Below are 18,184 nucleotides of genomic sequence, written 5' to 3' on the forward strand. Positions count from 1 at the left end.
ATATCATCTTGTAAAAATTTGAACCATTTCATTTCATATTTTTGTCGCACCTACGATTCGGACCGATTGAAATGAGCACGGAATTTTTCATTACTTATTCTGGGACGAAACTGAATTTTAGTCTTTTAAATTGAGATACATAAATAAAGGGGCGGCGAAATTTTCCTCCGCCCCAGGCGTAGAGTGGGTGTCAGCGGCCCCACTCTACGCCACTCAGGTTGGGTCCCCTGTTGGTAGAGACCCCAGGTAATTGCGCTTTTTGCCCATAGGATAATGTGCCACTGTGTCGGGCAGCAAAACTTAAGAGTAGACGCTCGTAAAGTTCGTATTTATTTACCAGGGCCCGTTTTCAGCAGGGATGGAAATCGGAGCAGGAGCGGAAAACTTATCGATTCCCAACTCCTTACATGGCGTTGACGTTTATAATAATTAAAAATTTTTAAAGCCACTAATGCCGTCATTTTGACGTTTTTAAGGTCAAGATTTGTAAAACATGATTCTAATGTTAAAACTTTTTTAATGGATGACTAATTGCTTTATTTTATTAACTTTGATAAATAAGATATGGATAATTAAAGTCAAAGTATAATCTTAAATATCTGTTTGAGATTAAACTTTAGAGAATAGATTCCCCAGATTTCGGAAAAACCAAAGATTTTTTTCAGTTCGTAAATATAAATACTATTCACGATTTTTTTAAAATTCAAACTCAAACATTCTTCTTAAATGCTATATTTTTGTATATGTTCCGGCAAAGTATGAAAAGCCGGCATTCTATAGAATACCTAGGCATTGTATATAATGTCCGGCGTTTTTAGGCAATGTATGAAATATGAGAATTATTACATACTTTCCCTAGGCATTGTATATAATACCTAGGCATTCTATAGAATGACAAATGCTATTTAGGCAAAGTATGAAAAAAAGGTCCTGATAAGGTTATTATATAAATGACGTGCATTCCTCAAAAATACAAATGTTATTCTGAAAAAATAATGAGAGTGCCATTAAAAAATGATTCAAAATATGTAAAGAAAAATGAAAGTTGTACCAAACAAAATTTATGCCTTTCTTATTAAAGGAAACAAAATTTTCATATGAAAAATAAGAAATTAAAATTAACCTACTTGTTGCAACATGATAGGCTTGAATGACATTTTGAATTACATTTCATTACATTTTTCACGCAAAGACATTTCATATTTTGGCATTTTAAGTCGGGGGGCTCGGAAATCTCAATAAAAATTTTAATTTTTAAAAAATATTTAAAAATACAGGTCTAGTTAGTATTCACCCTACTTTAAACCCTTCTCTCCCGAGACGTTTGAGAATGTCCCGGGAAATACGACACCAGCTGTTCTCAAAGTCATCCAGCTGTGTAAACAATGACTGGTCAGTGTCAAATTTCACAGAAAGACGAGACAAAGGAAAATAAAATTTGAAGCTTTTTCTTCAAAATTAACGCATTTCTTTCGTTTTTTTCAGTTTTAAGTATTTTTTATGTTTAATTACATTAATATCAAAAATTGCTCGAGACTTAAGGAGTTAAAAGAGAAAGGCCAATGCCTAAGTTAAATATAAACGCTTCAATAAAAAAATTTGTTCGACATTTTCACGATAAAATGGCTCTGTAAATGCATAAAAATGCAAAAATTGTTTCGTTGGCTTTGCCTACTATTTTCTAATGAAATTAGTGTGTGGAATAAGAATGGCTTTGACAATTTAGCTGGCGAAAGACACGAAAATTCATCGATTCTTTCGTATTTGAAGCAATTTGGAAATTGAAGCGGAATAGAATTTAACATTAATAAATAATATAAAGTAAATATTGAAAATTATGACGAGATAGTTACGGTTAATAGATATATTATATCTAAATAAATAGATGTTATATGTTTTTATCAAAGCGAGAATTGGCATTTAGAGGGCATATGGAATATATTGGATCTAATAACAAAGGTAATTATATTGAACTTGTTTATTTATTAAGTACGTCAGATAAATAATCTATTAAAAATACATTTAAAGAAAGAATTAACTGATTGCCCCTGGAAATCAGCTTCCCTATCATCAAATGTCACGGCACGCTACTGATAAAAATATTCATATATGTCGATATTAGAAATCTATATTTTTCAGCTATTTGAAGTAATATCATGACACGAATATTAGATATGTGAAATACGAGTTAAACATTTCTTTCTGTCAAATAAATTATGAATTAAATAGGTTTATTTAGGAAAATTCACTTGTGAATAACTGATGTGAAATATAAAAGAGTGTACAGTATGCTTTTTGTGAGAGTATCTGCGTTTACAAATTATCACAATTTTCACTTTTTATACACATTATGATGCTATAATCTAGGAAACTATGTTTAATTAATACATAAATAGTACAGAAAGGGTAATAAAGGAACATCAGCAATTGTAACTAATGTATTATTTACAGTATTATCCATAATGAAAAAATTAATTATATCAAAAAACATTTCATCAGAAGAAAATTGTCAATATTTTACGTAAATATAAGTAAATTTTATAATTTAGATAAAAAGACATCTTTTTTCCCACGTTTACTATGTGCTCATTGTTAATGAAAAAGTAGGTTAAAGTATACCTAGGTAATTATCCCCAGTGACGGCGCTTCGGTTAGGTTAGGTTAACTATAGTTTCAGTAGACATTTCCTTTTTTATTTTTTGTTCAAGAACTACGTGAATCAATAACTAGTGACGTCAGACACTCAGCGGCTCCCCTCGTGGTCCCGACGGACTCCTCCGTCGGGACCACGAACAATCGGAAGCGCCGCCATTGGGGTTACCTAGGTATACTTTGGCCAAAAAGTATTAAAAATTTATGATAATTTAATTTTTTGTGGGCCCAGGGCTTAAGCCCTATTACTCCCTACGTAGACCCTTCTGTCCACAGACGTCATCGTCTAGCTGCCTCGACTTGAAATCATAATCAATACTATCATCATTAAAAATTATGTAAATATTGTATGTTGGAAAATTGGATTAAACTTCGTTTTTTAACAAGCTCTCTGAAAATACACTAAAATGAAACATGACACATTTAATGTGTAATGCATATCTTCGAAATAATTATGAGACCCAGAATTTTCATTACTACTACTAAAAAATTAAATTTATATATATATATATAATAATAATAATAATAGTCGTACATTGCTGAAAAATTCCGATTTATTGTGAAAAAATACAACTACAATTAAATATAAAAGTTTTAAATCATAAAAATAGTAGAAACTATTTTTTCATGAATCATATTCATGATTATTAATATCTTAAAAGCTGTCTGTTATATACAGATCTGATTATTTGACGTTCTAAAAAATAGAAAAAATATTGAGATCTTTGAATTTTTTTTACAATATATACATACTGCAAGAATTTGAAAGTTCTTTATAAAAGTTTATAATACTGTACAAGAATTTTATAAATTACATTGTTTAAAATTAAAACTGGTTTCCTATGAAACTTTCACGTGGGAACACCAGGATGTTTTCTTGCTTGATGTCTTCTTAAAGCGACTAAGGATATAAATTTTTCTGAACACAGATAACAAACATGATGATAAAATTCTTCATGAATTTTCATATGACGATAAAGATTCGTTAACCAGGTATATGCTTGTCCACAAATTTTGCATCTATGTTTGTCTTTCACAGCACGATGACAGCTAAGATGAGTTGTCAAGTTACTTTGAGTAGAAAATACTTTCCTACATATATGACACTGAGTTGATTTCTTCTTGGCTTTATCAATTGATTTAAATGTTCCAATTGAACCTATAAAAACATTTATTTATTATTACATTTTATATATTTTTATCATATGATGATGCTCATTAAATATCATCATTTATACACTATCATTGTTATGGTGATATAAAATATACTATTTCCAATATATTATAAAGTACTAAAAGTTTTCTTAACTAAAATTGTATGAAATTTCATTTTTCATTCAGAATTTATAATCATCATAGATGCTTAGACTGTTAAGCTTATTTATTTATTTTAAAATCTATTTACATTTAAAATGTCTTTTATATACTTCCTTCAGTCAATAACTTCTGAGAGTAAGGTTGTAAGACATTAGTTAATTGGATTTAATTTAAGACATTAGTTATTGGACAAAGAAAGTTACACAATATCATCTTCGAAGTACTTCTCTTCTATATAGATGCACTTCTGCCAATGTTTGTGCCACTGCTGGAAGCAGTCAGCAAACTCATTTTTTGCAACCATTTTGAGAGCTAGCATTGTGGCTGCTTGAACCCTTGAAAGATAATGTGAAATGTCCACCTTTCAGTCCTTTCTTCATCCTGGAGAAAAAATAGAAGTTTTCAAGCACTAGGTCTGGAGAGTATGGTGTCAGAAGACAAGAACACATTATTCCCAGACAATTACTCCATGACCAGAATGGATCAATGTGCTGACTTATTAACATGATGCAGTTACAAATTTTTTGAAGACCACAACTCTGGTTGCTTTTGTCAAACAGTGTCACAAAATCATTTCAGAATATGTCAACATTTTGTATAAAACATTTCACATCTGAAAGCTGCAGAAGGAGAGTATTTAGAAGATGGTAAAGGTGGTATTATGCAATTCTCTTTTCCTCCAATCAATAATTTCTTACAACCTCTGTCTCAGAACTTACTGACTGAAGGATGTATGTGTGTATATATATACAGTATATATAAAATAAATAATAAATTACAAAATTTAGCCTTTAAACTACTGTTTAAAATATGAATAATAATAAATTGTAAAAATTATTACTTATGAAAATAATATTTTTTTATCGTTTTTTCAAAATTCCTAAATTTTAAATTATATAAAAGTGATATATAATGAAAAACAAATTTGAATTTTATTTTGAAAATATAAAAAGTAGCTATTCCTTTACTTCTAAACATATATATATATAAATTTTTAAATATTTCAGATATGAAACATTTTAAAAATTAGGAGAAACTCTCAATATCAGAATTCACTATCTATACAGAAGAATTCCTACTACATGAAAATTTAAAACTGAATATTTTCATTCTACATGAAAAATTAAGAAATAATCGATCCACATCAAAGTTCTGTATAGTTTCTAAAGCCAAATTCTTTGAATTTAAAAACACTTCTACTTTATTTATGAAATTCTTAATTTACATCAATGTTTCTTATATATAATATTATTTTAATAATATATATAACAACAGATATAAACATTAAATGAATATATCTTTAAAGCTAAAACAACAATCTCTAACTATTCATTAACAATATCTAAATTATAATCAATTACAATTTATAATTAAGATTTAAAATAACTTACAACTAAAATTGTTATAGATATTTAATATTAGGTAAAAGACTGACTAAATTTTTGCTTACAAAGAAAACAAACATTAATAAAACATAGATATATATTGAATGAAAAATTATTATTCACCATACTAAATTTTCAAATCTGATAGTTCATTTAAATTTTTAAAAATTAATAATGAAATTAAAGAAAAAAAATTAAAAACTAGAACATTAAAAAAATATGCAAGTTTGTGCGTTCATACAATTAATAAAACAGAGAAATTTAACTCTCTATTTATTTAAAATCAACAATTTTGTAATTACAAGTTTAAATTGAATAAATATTAAAATTTTTCAATATATGTGATATTCAATTATGTATGATTTGTTTTTAAATGTGTTTGTAAAGCAGACAAATAAATGAATTTTTTTGAACACAGATGACAGGCATGTCGATAAGAACCTTCGTGAATCTTCTTATGTCGAGAAAGACTAGTTAGGCAGGTGTAAGTTCTATCACAGATGTCACATCGATATTTTAATTTGACAGCACGATGACTGTTCATATGTATATTGAGGGCTTGTTGAGTACAAAACAGTTTTAGACACACTGGACATATTGGTGAATATCGTTTCTTCTTCTGAATTTTCTTTATAGTTCCATCTCCTAAAATATTCAAATATTTCTTAATAATTGCAAGAGTGAAATAGTAGTAATTGTAAACTAAAATAACAATTTTATAGAAATTTGAAAAACAAACAAATTTTAGCTTTAATTTAAATATTTAGTTCCTTTAATTAAAACTTTTGATTTCTTGGCTACACATTAAATGTTACATGATTTTGTTCATAAACAAAATATATACACCACATATATCAATAAAACATTTATTCAAAAATTATGTATTAGTTTATTTTAATTCATAAATTATTTTCTGAAAGCTCTTCTCAATAAACTTTATAACAAAAATATGATAGGAATTTCAATTCTTATAATTAATGCCATTTCATTGGAAAATTAATTTGCTGAAAAAAATGTTCAGTGTTTGTGCACATTATTTTCAAATATGTTCATAAGTCACTTTAGAATTAAATTTATCTTCAATATTTATATAAATTGAAGATAATTATACAAAATTCTATAATACATATAATATCAATATGTAGAGATAAAGATTTTAAGCATTAATAATTCATTATTATAGTAGTATGATAAACTTCATTTAATTAATAAATTTTTTAAAACATTCTTTATAGAGACAGATATATCAGAGTAAAAATGATAGTAATTTTATTTTTGTAGATCCCTTTTCATTACATTCTATTCAAAATTATGTAATCTAAAGATTTTTTTCAACATGTTACAATATTGAATCTTCTCTCCACTAGATCTTAGTTCAGTTTTGCCATTCTCATATTTTTTCCCCTTAAATTATTTTAACAATATATTACTTCCTATTTCTTAGAAACTAACAACATAAGTCAGAAAAGATCTCTTATGAATTATTTGCATTTCTATTTTTCTAAATAATTAAATTGTGTAATGTTAACTTTGATCTTGGTCACTTTTCAATAATAAGACAAGCAACTAAATATCAAACTGAGCATTTTTAAAACACTTAATGAAACATTAAACACCTTCTATTGCTGAGAATGTTTATTTAATAAAACACTAACGTTTTCAGCCTCATGGAATAGGCCATCCTCAGGTGTAATGAGTTTGAACGTATTTTAAAACTTTAACGATGGAATGTTCGAACGTTATTCCACAAGGCTGAAAACGTTAGTGTTTTATTAAATAAACATTTCTCAGCGAGAGAAGGTGTTTAATTTTTCATTAAATAACACTAGTTTCATTTATTGAGTGCATTCTTACTTTAGGCATTTAAAAAAATTTAGGAAAAAATGCCATCTTCAAAGAAGGAAGTAATCAGATGCTTCTTTACTCCATTACTTGTTTCCATCATTCATATATTTGTTGTATGCAACTTTGTCAAAAAGTTATTTCCTTTATATACCATATATTTCCGCAGATAAGACGACAGTTGAATCATAAAAAAAGAACCCAAAAATCCGGGGTCATCTTATAGGACAGATACAAAAAAAAAATCAGATTGAAATTTATATAAATTAAAACCATTATAAAAAAATGAACAAACTGTAATTATTTACTAGTAGAGAGTAGGGTATGTCCACAAAATAGAATTGCCCATATGATGTTTTTGTGAATAGTCAAGGTAATTACCAGAATGCCCGAATCAGTGCAAATGTTTGCAACAATTGCAAGGCAGTTATGCCAGATGCAAGAAAATAAAAGTTGTTCATTCAAAAAATTACGAATAGAACATAATTCTGTATATGCTATACAGTATTATTATCCAGATGACGATCACTGATTTAAACTAAATTCATAGGCCATTGATAGTTTGGGGTCGTCTTATAGGACAAATATATGCTAAAACTATAAAACTTTGATGAAAATTTATACCTCATTTTATCTGAAGGTTGTCTTATCTGCTGAAATATATGATAACTAAATTTCTGAATTATTGTAAAATATCAAATATCTATATTTAAATATTTTATATAACTATTTACATATTAGCCATTTAGATATTCAAAAATATTCTAAATCAGTGGTTCCCAAACTATGGTTTCTAGGTCAAATCTGGCCTGTGGTACACATTAATCTAACCTGCAAACATATTTGACACATCACTTACAAATGATAGAAAGAGGGATATACATCTGGAATATACAGAAATTTTGTGGCTTACCTACATACAACTTATGCACAATTTGTCTGGCCAATTGAAAAGTTTGGACATCACTGTTCTAGATTATTATTAGTGAACCTGAAATAATTTTTAGTGAGAATGTAAAATTCTCACTAAAAATTAGGTTATTTTAACTTCATCTATATCATTAATGTTAAACAGAAAACTAAAAACGTCATAGTGAGTTAAAATTAACAAGAATTTTAAAAAGCATTTCATATTATATAAATAACTTTTAATAAATAAATTAAAAATTAACTTTTCAAATAAAAAATTATAAAAATCATACATTGATTGTGCAATTTATTGATTTGAATATAAGATTTTACTTAAATTGTATTCAAATCAATAACATATAATTTCTTATTGTTTTAAGCCAATAATTAAAATAACATAGCTTTGAATGAGTTAATTAATTTCTATATTCTAGAAAAAACTGAAAATTTTTTCCAGTTAAGAAAATATAAATTTATGATGATATATTATTATATTTATTAGAAAAACAATAACAACAATAATATAAATCACAATTAAAAACAAAAACAAAACTGACAAATATAACTCAGTAAAATGTAAACAGCAATCTCAAGCAAATAAAGTAAACAACCCTGACTGTTTTTAATACATACAGTAAACCTCTAATAACTCAGATTTCACATAACTTGGACAAATTTTTTTGAAACAGTAATTTAACATTTCCTGACAATAGATAAATTATTTTTGAAGATATGAAACAATTTCAAGATGATAAAATTCATTATATCTATAATGTATATATTATGTCAAAATAAAAACATGTTATGAATATGCAAAAATAAGCTATTGTTTTGCTACAAAATAATCAAACAAAAAGTAAAAAGAATTTATTCTTTCAAATATCAGTTAATTTGTAAATTAATTATTCTGAAAACTTGCTCCTATTTCATAACTGTGTAGAATAAAAGATATAAAATCCATAAGTGTATGATATTTTTGTTCATAAAACATGCATTATTAACACTCACATATAACATATTTTATTCTAATTCTTCTGCACAAGTTAAAATGTTCTGAAGCTTTCAAGATAATCATATGTGTAATCTGTCTGTAGATTGTTAATAACTTTTTCTTTTATAAATTATAATTAAAAGTAAAAAATAAATATCAAGCTCTTTCAAGACATTACAAGTCCTTTAACCACATGAAAGAATTTAGCATAAGAAATATGTTAATGTGGTTAAATAATTTTAACAAGTAAATAAATATATTTTATATCAAAAATATCTTCTATTTTTATTGAAGAAAAACAAAAATTCATTCACATCCTTTACTTTTCAAGTATTTGATTTAATTAATAATGCTTTTTGACTCAGTATATAATCTATTTTAGATACTTTTAAAGAGTTTAAAGTATTGATTATCTTCTGAAGATAGATTATATACTGATTCAAAAAAATATCATTTTATAATTTAAAAATATTAAGATAACGCTTCAAATTTGTTTTTACTAAGTATTATTTTTATTTATATTAAAGTCTAAATAAAATGATATTTAGTAATGTAGTTTAATCAAATATTGCTGATTATTTCAAATAAATTTAAATGTGTTTAAGAAAGAATTAGCTAAACATACAAATAAACATTTTTAAATTGCTATTTTCAAGTAATCAAATTATTTATTTTACAGAAGTTTGAAATTAAAATTCAAAGTTAGATCTTGTGTAATTTATTTGAATTTGTGATTAGTTGAAGATGGCCATGCAAATGACAAAGCATTTCTACATAAATAAATAATAAATTATAAATTTTCGTCTATAAACAAGCATTCACTATTTTCAGGTCTTATTATACTGGCTTAACAGACAATACAGAATTTCACAGAAAACCATTTTTTTTTTTAATATTTAATATACCTGTAAGGTATATTAAATATTAAAAAAAGCCAGTATAATAAGTCCTGAAAATAGTGAATGCTTGTTTATAGACGAAAATTTATAATTTAATAAGAAAAGGACATTGAGGCATTTTAATTAATTAAAATAAATAATATATTGATTATCTGAAAATAGCATTTTAATCCTGATAATTCGTAACTTGGTGCAAAGTTTCATGTATTTTCATTTTTTGAAACACCTATTTAAGTTCATATGAAACATTAAGTAATAAATTACAATTATTAGTTAGGATTTATTTTTATTTATAAATTGATTAACAGATTAGTTTGATATTTAAAAAAATAATTTGAAGCTATAGATAAAATGATGTTGCATCTGTTAGTGAATTTCATAATTAGACAAATTTTTATATTTATATTAATTTAGTAAATCTGAAAAAAATAAAAAAGGAAGACCAAAGCTTAAATCCATAATTTCTTCACGTAGAAAAATGTGTTGCAAAGTTCATATATACCATTTAAATTACCAGTAAATGATACTACAGTTGACCCCCCTATAACACGGTAGATACGTTCCGTTTTTTATGAAATTGATGTTTTAGGAGACCTTGCCAATCACAGCCCGACACGTGTGAAGTTTATGGACTACGGCTGTTTGAAAGGTTTTCTTCCATAAAATTAATCGATTCCTAGACTAATTCGACTCAACATTTACAAAATACGTACATTTTTTTGGGAATAATCCATATAAACGATGCTATAAACAAAAAATTGTAGGATTACTTACCGAGTGTGCACCGTTCGACATCGCCATTGCTTAAGCTTGTTTTCGTCGCGGAGCAGCGCATAGAATGGCGGCCGCGATTTCTGATAAGTTATTTTTCTGCGAAAACTTCGTTGAACTTTGGAGACATCATTAATATAAATAATTTTTATGGCCGTTGAATAAGAAATGTTTCTTTCACAAGAAATGTATAAAATTAGTGCTGTATTAGACTTACGGTACCTAATTTACATACTGTACAGACAATAGTAAACTCAATTTACCCGCCTAAACTCTCTGTAGCGTGGCGCTGGACGGCGGAAAGTAGTTCAGCTGCCCGATGACGTTTTACCGAATTATAGGAGTTTTTTACCATGTTTGTACGGATACCGTCGCAATTTTTTCGCTGTCATATAGGAATCCAGACTATAGGAACCCGTGTTATAGGGGGGGTTGACTGTATTTAAACATGAATCCCTTCCAGACAATTTAAATTCTGAATTATAATTATATAACTTTAGTATTTATTTATTGCTATACTTATCAGAGACTATTTATTTTGAGTGTAGACTCCAAAAGATACTAAAATAACTTACAGTAATTTGAAAATAATTTAATTTTCTTGTTGTTTAGATGGTATAATTGGTAATATACATAGATACATAAGAATTGTGAATTTGAGTACTGCTCTGTTATTCTTTTTCAAATTTTCCAAATTAATTTAATTATAAAAATTTATATAATTGTTACAATCATTAATAGATGAAAATTCCATCTATCTGTAGTATCAAAAATTATCAAATTGTTCCAATTAATAAAGTAATTTATAAACCATATTATAATTAAATATTGAAGTCATAACTTAATTTTGGCTTTTTTGACAATTGGCTTTTCAAAGTTTTATATATTCCATTTTATTTTCAGTATTTGATTTACTTTGATAATGAAGTGTTATGACATCATATAAGCTATGATTTTAAGTAATAAATCATTATGAAGCTTAAAAAATAGTATTATATAAAACTGTTTAAACTGCAAAAATAAAGTACAGTAACAATGAATATTGATGTATACATATTGTAAGAATATTTTCATAATGTCAAAAGATTGTGAAATAAAAAGTTAATGAATATAGAAATAAAAAGAAATTGAAATTAATAACATACCTGCTAGGTAGTGTACAGTACATGGGAGCTACTCTAAGTTCTTTTCCAAACAATTCTAATTTAATTAAAATTATAGGTTTGTTTAATTAGTAAACTTTTTAACAGATGGTAACACACCAACCTGTTGTGAAATTTATGGATTTTAATGTTACACTATAGCAACTCCTCACTTAATGACCAAGTTTCGTTCCTACAGCTGGTTGTTAAGCAAATATTGGTCAATAAATGAGAGTTTATTGTTTTTATTTATTCTGAATGAAGAAAAAGTTTAAAGGAAACTCCAAGTTCATAACTTTGTTTATGTTCATCTCTTTACATATTACAGAACAAAAACATAATCAACAAAAATTATAAAAATGATTTACCAAGAAAGTTAAAGTTTATTCATAAAAATAAGTCATTCAGATTAATATTTTAGATATCAAATCCTACAAATGAGGTGCAAAATAAAGTACAACTTTATAAACAAAATATGTAGTCTTAGAGATTGTGAAAGTTTTGTGTAGTTATAATACTGACAAACTGCAGGAATGAGATAAGAAAGGGAAATTTCTCATTACTCAATAAAAAATAATTTTATACAATTTTAAGTGTCTATAACAATATGTTTTGAACACAAATAAAAAGCAAAAACATGCAATACATTACTGTAATAAAGGAATCAGTAGCACAGTGCTTATGTCTCTAGAACATCACAAAAGCATCCCTAGATTGAATCTTGTTACAATCACTGGTTTTTCAGTTCATTGTAGATCCTAGAATGACAAACATAACATAAAAAATACACTAAAATTTATTGAGTACTTAAGACTAATCTCCAATTTTAAAACCAAGGAAATTTTGCTTTATTACAGAACCTAATTAATTACAAATTATATATATTTTTAAGTCCTTAACTCATTATCAGAAGTGTTTATTTATAGTATAAAATTATAAATTAGAACTTTAAAAAGTTTTAAATCTAAATTTATTCTAAAATCTTTTAAGAATGCCAAACTCAAGAGCAGATGAACCATCTGTTAATAAAGGCACACAGCTTAGATGCCTTAGAGAAGTATTTCCTAACTATTGGTCCATAGATTGGTGATGGTTTGCAAAAAAATTTAGCCTGTCTGCTGAAAAATATTTGATTGTACTGACTCTGGCACATTTGATTACAGGCACATTTGATTAGTAATCTAGAGCTACTGTACTGTACATACTTTTGTTACATACAGAAACTCTAGATAAGCATATATAAGAATGATTCATAGTCACATATAATTTCTATCTGTGTAAAATTATCCATGATTTTATCAGTTCATGATGAGAAAAAGGTTAAGAAACAATGCCTTATAGGTAGCAACAAAATGAGTTATAAAAAAGAAAAATATTGAAATGATTGTTTTATAGCTACAGAAATGAAATTGCATATCTTAAGCATAGACTTATCATAGAAATACTGACAAATATTAAAGTTTAGGTTAAAACATCACTTACAAAAAATAAAAATTATTAAGATTAATTTTAACATCTGTAATAATTTATTTTGTTTGGTTTTAAAAAATTTTGTTTTGATAGATTTATTTAGTAGACCTATATGACATTAACCAATGTGGTTTGTCTGTTCACCAGTTTGGCATTCTTAAAAGACAATGAGTTTATGTTTTATGTTTAAAACTTTCTAAAATTCTACCTTGTAATATTTGAAATTTCTGCTATGTAAATAGCCTGGTTATGAGTCAAAACACTAGAAAATACTTGTAATTAGGCTCTTGGTTTTATTAAATACTAGCTGCAAGGATCCGCTTCGCTGGGTTTTTATTTGTATGTAATATAGTTTTATTATATATAAAAGACTGTTTTTCTAAGTAATCTAGAATCTATCTGCAAGGACCCGCAAAAACGCAAAAAACCACCAGTAAATCTTGCATGCCGCTTTATATTAACACTTCCTTTGTTACTCAACACTTCCATTGTTAACATTTCCATTCTTAACACTTCCACTGTTAACACTTCTATTGTTAACACTTCCATTGTTACACATCTTCGAAGTCAACCACTTTCAACCCCATATCTCCCGCACCCTTATAGCTATCGAGACGCAACCACCATAGTGCAGGAATGGAGACTTGGGGCTACTACCACATACAAACACCATTCATGTGCGATGTGTAGTTTTGGCTAAAAAGTGAAATATAGGGACACACACGTCCATTTTTATATATATAGATAATACATACATTATGTAATTTAATAAATTGTAAAAATAAACATCTTTAAAAACAATTTTTGACATTTTATGTTAACACATAATCATAGTTCTCTCTAAGCTTGCTTTAGGTAGTCAAATAAACCAATTAAATATTTCTGCTGATCAGTTAAAAAATATTTTTATTTATTTACTTTTTACAGCAAAACTGGACTATGGACTAACATGCATTATGGTATTGTTTATAATGTTTTGTTGTCAATAACTGAGATTTGTAAGAAAATTTGCAGCAGCAGTCAGCTAACATTGCAGGTCAATCATATAAAGTTTTTCATGGGGAGAACATTGATGACAATACAAAATATTACATAACTTAATACACTTTTTGTTAATCATAAAATATTAATATGCAATTAATTTCAGTTTAAACATAACTAAATAAAATTCCATCACAAATATATACAGTAAGACTTTTTTAAAATAGAATTATTAAATGATTATAATATTATATGAATTTAATTTTTTAATTATTAAAATCATCACTAAACACCTTTGGCTACTGAGACACATTTATTTGCTATACACTGATGTTTTCAGAAGGAAGCAGTGCAAAGACTCAATACAATCATAAAGTTTACATTTAATAAGAATAGGAACATTTGAAAAAAAATGGCAGAACATAAAAGCACTAAAATAATGTTCAAAATAGTTTCAAATATTTAAAGTATATTGAGGAATGACAAAGATAAGTTAAAGAAAGAGGAAAAAGCAAGTACATACAAAATACCCATAGAAACATGCAATTAGGAATTAAGAAGAATTCTATTGAGTTACCAAAAGAAACTTGGGAGTTAGACAAAGAACATCAATATAATTAAAATTATATTAAAAGTATATAAAATTTGATAAAACTTCAATAGGATCTTAGCTATCTCTTTTGCTAATCTGAGGTGAAATGTTAAAAACAATAAACTGATGTTAAAAAATACTTTAAAATACTGTTTGTTATTTTCTTTATTTTTCTTGTACAGTCGACCCCCCTATAAGATATAGATACGTTCCAATTTATTAGGAATCCGATTTCTTACAAGTCGTTCCAATCACAGCCCGACACGTGTCAAGTTTACGGAATACGGCTGATTGAAAGGTTTTCTTCCATAAAATTAATCGATTCTACACTAATCCGACTCAACATTTCCAAAATACGTATATTTTTTCGTAGTTTTATAGGAATCGTAATTATAGGGGGGTCGACTGTATATGCATTTCAATCTTTCGATCCTCATCAGTACAGAGTACATTCACAGGACTAAGTTTATCAATTGTCATTTTCTAACATATTCTTTCCATTACAATCAATTACTTGTTTCTGCAACATCTCTTTTTTAATAGATTTAACATCAATATAGCCTGAAAAAGGCTTCTGCAATACAGTACTAGCCAAAATGTCACAAGCTGAAAGCTCTGTGGTAAAATGGGATGAAAAGCAGCCAAAGGTGTTTAATGATGATTTTAGTAATTATTTTTTCTGAGGAATATGATTTTAACTTTTAATTTTTTTAACTTTTAGTGTAATATCTGTTTAAAATGAGATTAACACAGTTGACTTTCAATAATTTAAACTGGAAGGAATAGAAAAAATTTTTAAGTTAGGAATATTTATCATTACTGTAAATAAATCATAATACAAACAATGTAGTAGACTTAAATATGTTATGTTTTTATTTCTTACATTTACAAATACATAAATTGCAAAATATTTAATATTGGTAAAAGAAGTTTGTCACATAAGCTTGATGTTGAAACTCAATTATTTTCAGCTGGACAATATTGTGAAACAAGATGTTTTCAAGGCAATTGAAAACATCTTGTTTCACATATGTATCTTTTAGGAGATTTAAAGAAAATTAGTATCTGTAACATTTAATTTGTGTTTAAGAATATAGTCATCCCTTTATGCATAAAATACCTGTATATTTTTTATATTTTTCTTTTGTGGCTTCAAAGACACTGACATGTCAAGTTACTTTGTATATTTTTTCCAATGTACTGTACATAATTAAATGTTTGATTCTATTTCAAGTTTGTCTTAATGGGATTCTAAAATCCCTTGAATTGCAACAGAAAGCACACGATATATTTACTGGATTCCTAAATTTTGATTAATCAAAACATCCTCAAAACTATTTTGACTTGTAAGTATATAAAAAACATTGAGCTTATGGGAGTTAAATTAGGTGAAAATAAAATTCAACTTTATGAGAGTCAACTGTATTTTTAGAACTTGTGAAAACTGCATCTTATTTTTAACAATTGATGGAAATATGTATATAAATATTAAAAAATATATAAAGAATAAATTAAATTTAGGTAATTTATTTGCTTAATATTTCTATTTTTAAAAAATTCTGTACAAAATATATATTACAAATATACATTAAAGAAATGAATATAGGTAAAAGTGCACTTAAGTAGCCCTATGGCATGAAGGTCAGTTTTTAATACTTACAGTCTATTGCCTATTCTACATGCTTCACATGTGGATGTGCCCCTCAGTGCCCGAATGGGGGCAACCCCCACACCCCTAAAAGTATATAACATCAAGTACTCCACGAACAGTCAAGTGGGCTACTCAAAGCCAGCATAGTCACATGGGCTAAATAATTAAACACCATAGTCTTGGAACCACTGCCATTAAAGCTACCTAGATGCACTTCTACCTAAATATACATATATTATATATAATATATAATATAATATATAAAACATATAAAATATGAAAAAAATGTATGAGACGTTCAGTAGAAGTATCGCAAAGTACTCAGATTCTTTGCTAGAAAGTAACGAATTTNTTTTAAACAATATAAATATAAAATGTATAGTATTTAGGTAAAGTAGAAATGCAAGCAATTATTACTCTAAAATTAGATGAAGATTGCTGGACTGGATCAAGGTATTGTAGTGGTGTATTTGTAAAGTTGAAATATTAAATGTGTAATGAAATGCAAGATATTTACTTTTAAATACTAACAGAAATGTTAGTATTTAAAACTATTAATAAATTTTATATATTACTACTTATTTGATGTGAATCAGTTCACTTATAAGCATTTTAAATACTTTTGTTTCTTAATATTAAAACATCTTCAGATATTTTGTAATATTTAAAGTATTTTAATTAAAAAACAAATATATATAAAAAGTATCTAAAAATTAAAATTATATGAATAGATTATCTGTATTTTAGGAAACAATCTATAATCTTCATTAATCTAGGAATTATTTATTTATTATGATAAAAGTATACAATTTCTGAAAATCAAAATATATTTATGATTAGTTTTACTCACATCTCAACAATAACTATTTCATGCTTAGATGATATCTGTAAATGACAAATGTAAAAATCAAAACATATTTTAAAAATTCATATGGCAGCAAAATTACTGAGTTTTACAGATGCTTTACTCTTTCAATACTGATTTAAGTAAAATTATTTAAATGGAAAATACTTGTTAATTATGTTACCTTTATATTGTATTAAATACATAAGAATCAATTTAATCTTACTTAAACCATCAGAAAACATAACTATAAATAGATAACATTTACAGTGACAACGCTCGATTAATTTCCAAAATATCTCCTATAAACACGCAACATATTTCTGCCATTCATATCTTTCACGAATAAACACTTACAACGATAACTTACAAAACATGTTAACATTTGAGAGCCAACACACGACACCTGTCAATACTTTCACTCGCACTGTCGTTGTTAAAATTTAAAATATTTTTATGTATAGAAATAACTTCATATTATTTTATTATCTGTGATTGAAATAAATAAATATATATTGATTGGTAACAATATTTTCCTTAAGGTAGAGATTTTCTATTTTAAAACAATGGCGGTATTACAAAATCAATGACGTAACTGATGGAACTCTCGTCGATCATCTTTTCATATTATTGTTATTTATATATTGTAAAACGATATTTAATTATGTTTGATCCACGTTGTATATATTATTTGAGACTTTCAGATTCAAATTTACTTTTTGAAGCGTTCGTTACTTA

General features: G+C 26.5%; 1 long non-coding RNA gene across 2 annotated transcripts; it reads right to left on the reverse strand.

Annotated features, from left to right (window-relative positions):
* Positions 1–3,197: 3,197 nt before the first annotated feature.
* Positions 3,198–17,973, reverse strand: LOC111618574. 2 transcript variants are annotated; one of them, XR_002755592.1, is made up of 5 exons: positions 17,631–17,973; positions 17,453–17,487; positions 12,560–12,666; positions 5,796–5,999; positions 3,198–3,811 (listed from the first exon to the last, which is right to left on the reverse strand). It is a non-coding gene; the product is annotated as an uncharacterized LOC111618574 (long non-coding RNA). The 2 variants fall into 2 exon arrangements; XR_002755591.1 differs by lacking the exon at positions 3,198–3,811 and having other exon boundaries at positions 5,653–5,999; positions 17,631–17,969.
* Positions 17,974–18,184: the final 211 nt, after the last annotated feature.

This window comes from Centruroides sculpturatus, unplaced genomic scaffold (assembly GCF_000671375.1).
Source record: "Centruroides sculpturatus isolate CEXI.00-Female unplaced genomic scaffold, Cexi_2.0 scaffold42, whole genome shotgun sequence".
Lineage (NCBI taxonomy): Eukaryota > Metazoa > Arthropoda > Arachnida > Scorpiones > Buthidae > Centruroides > Centruroides sculpturatus.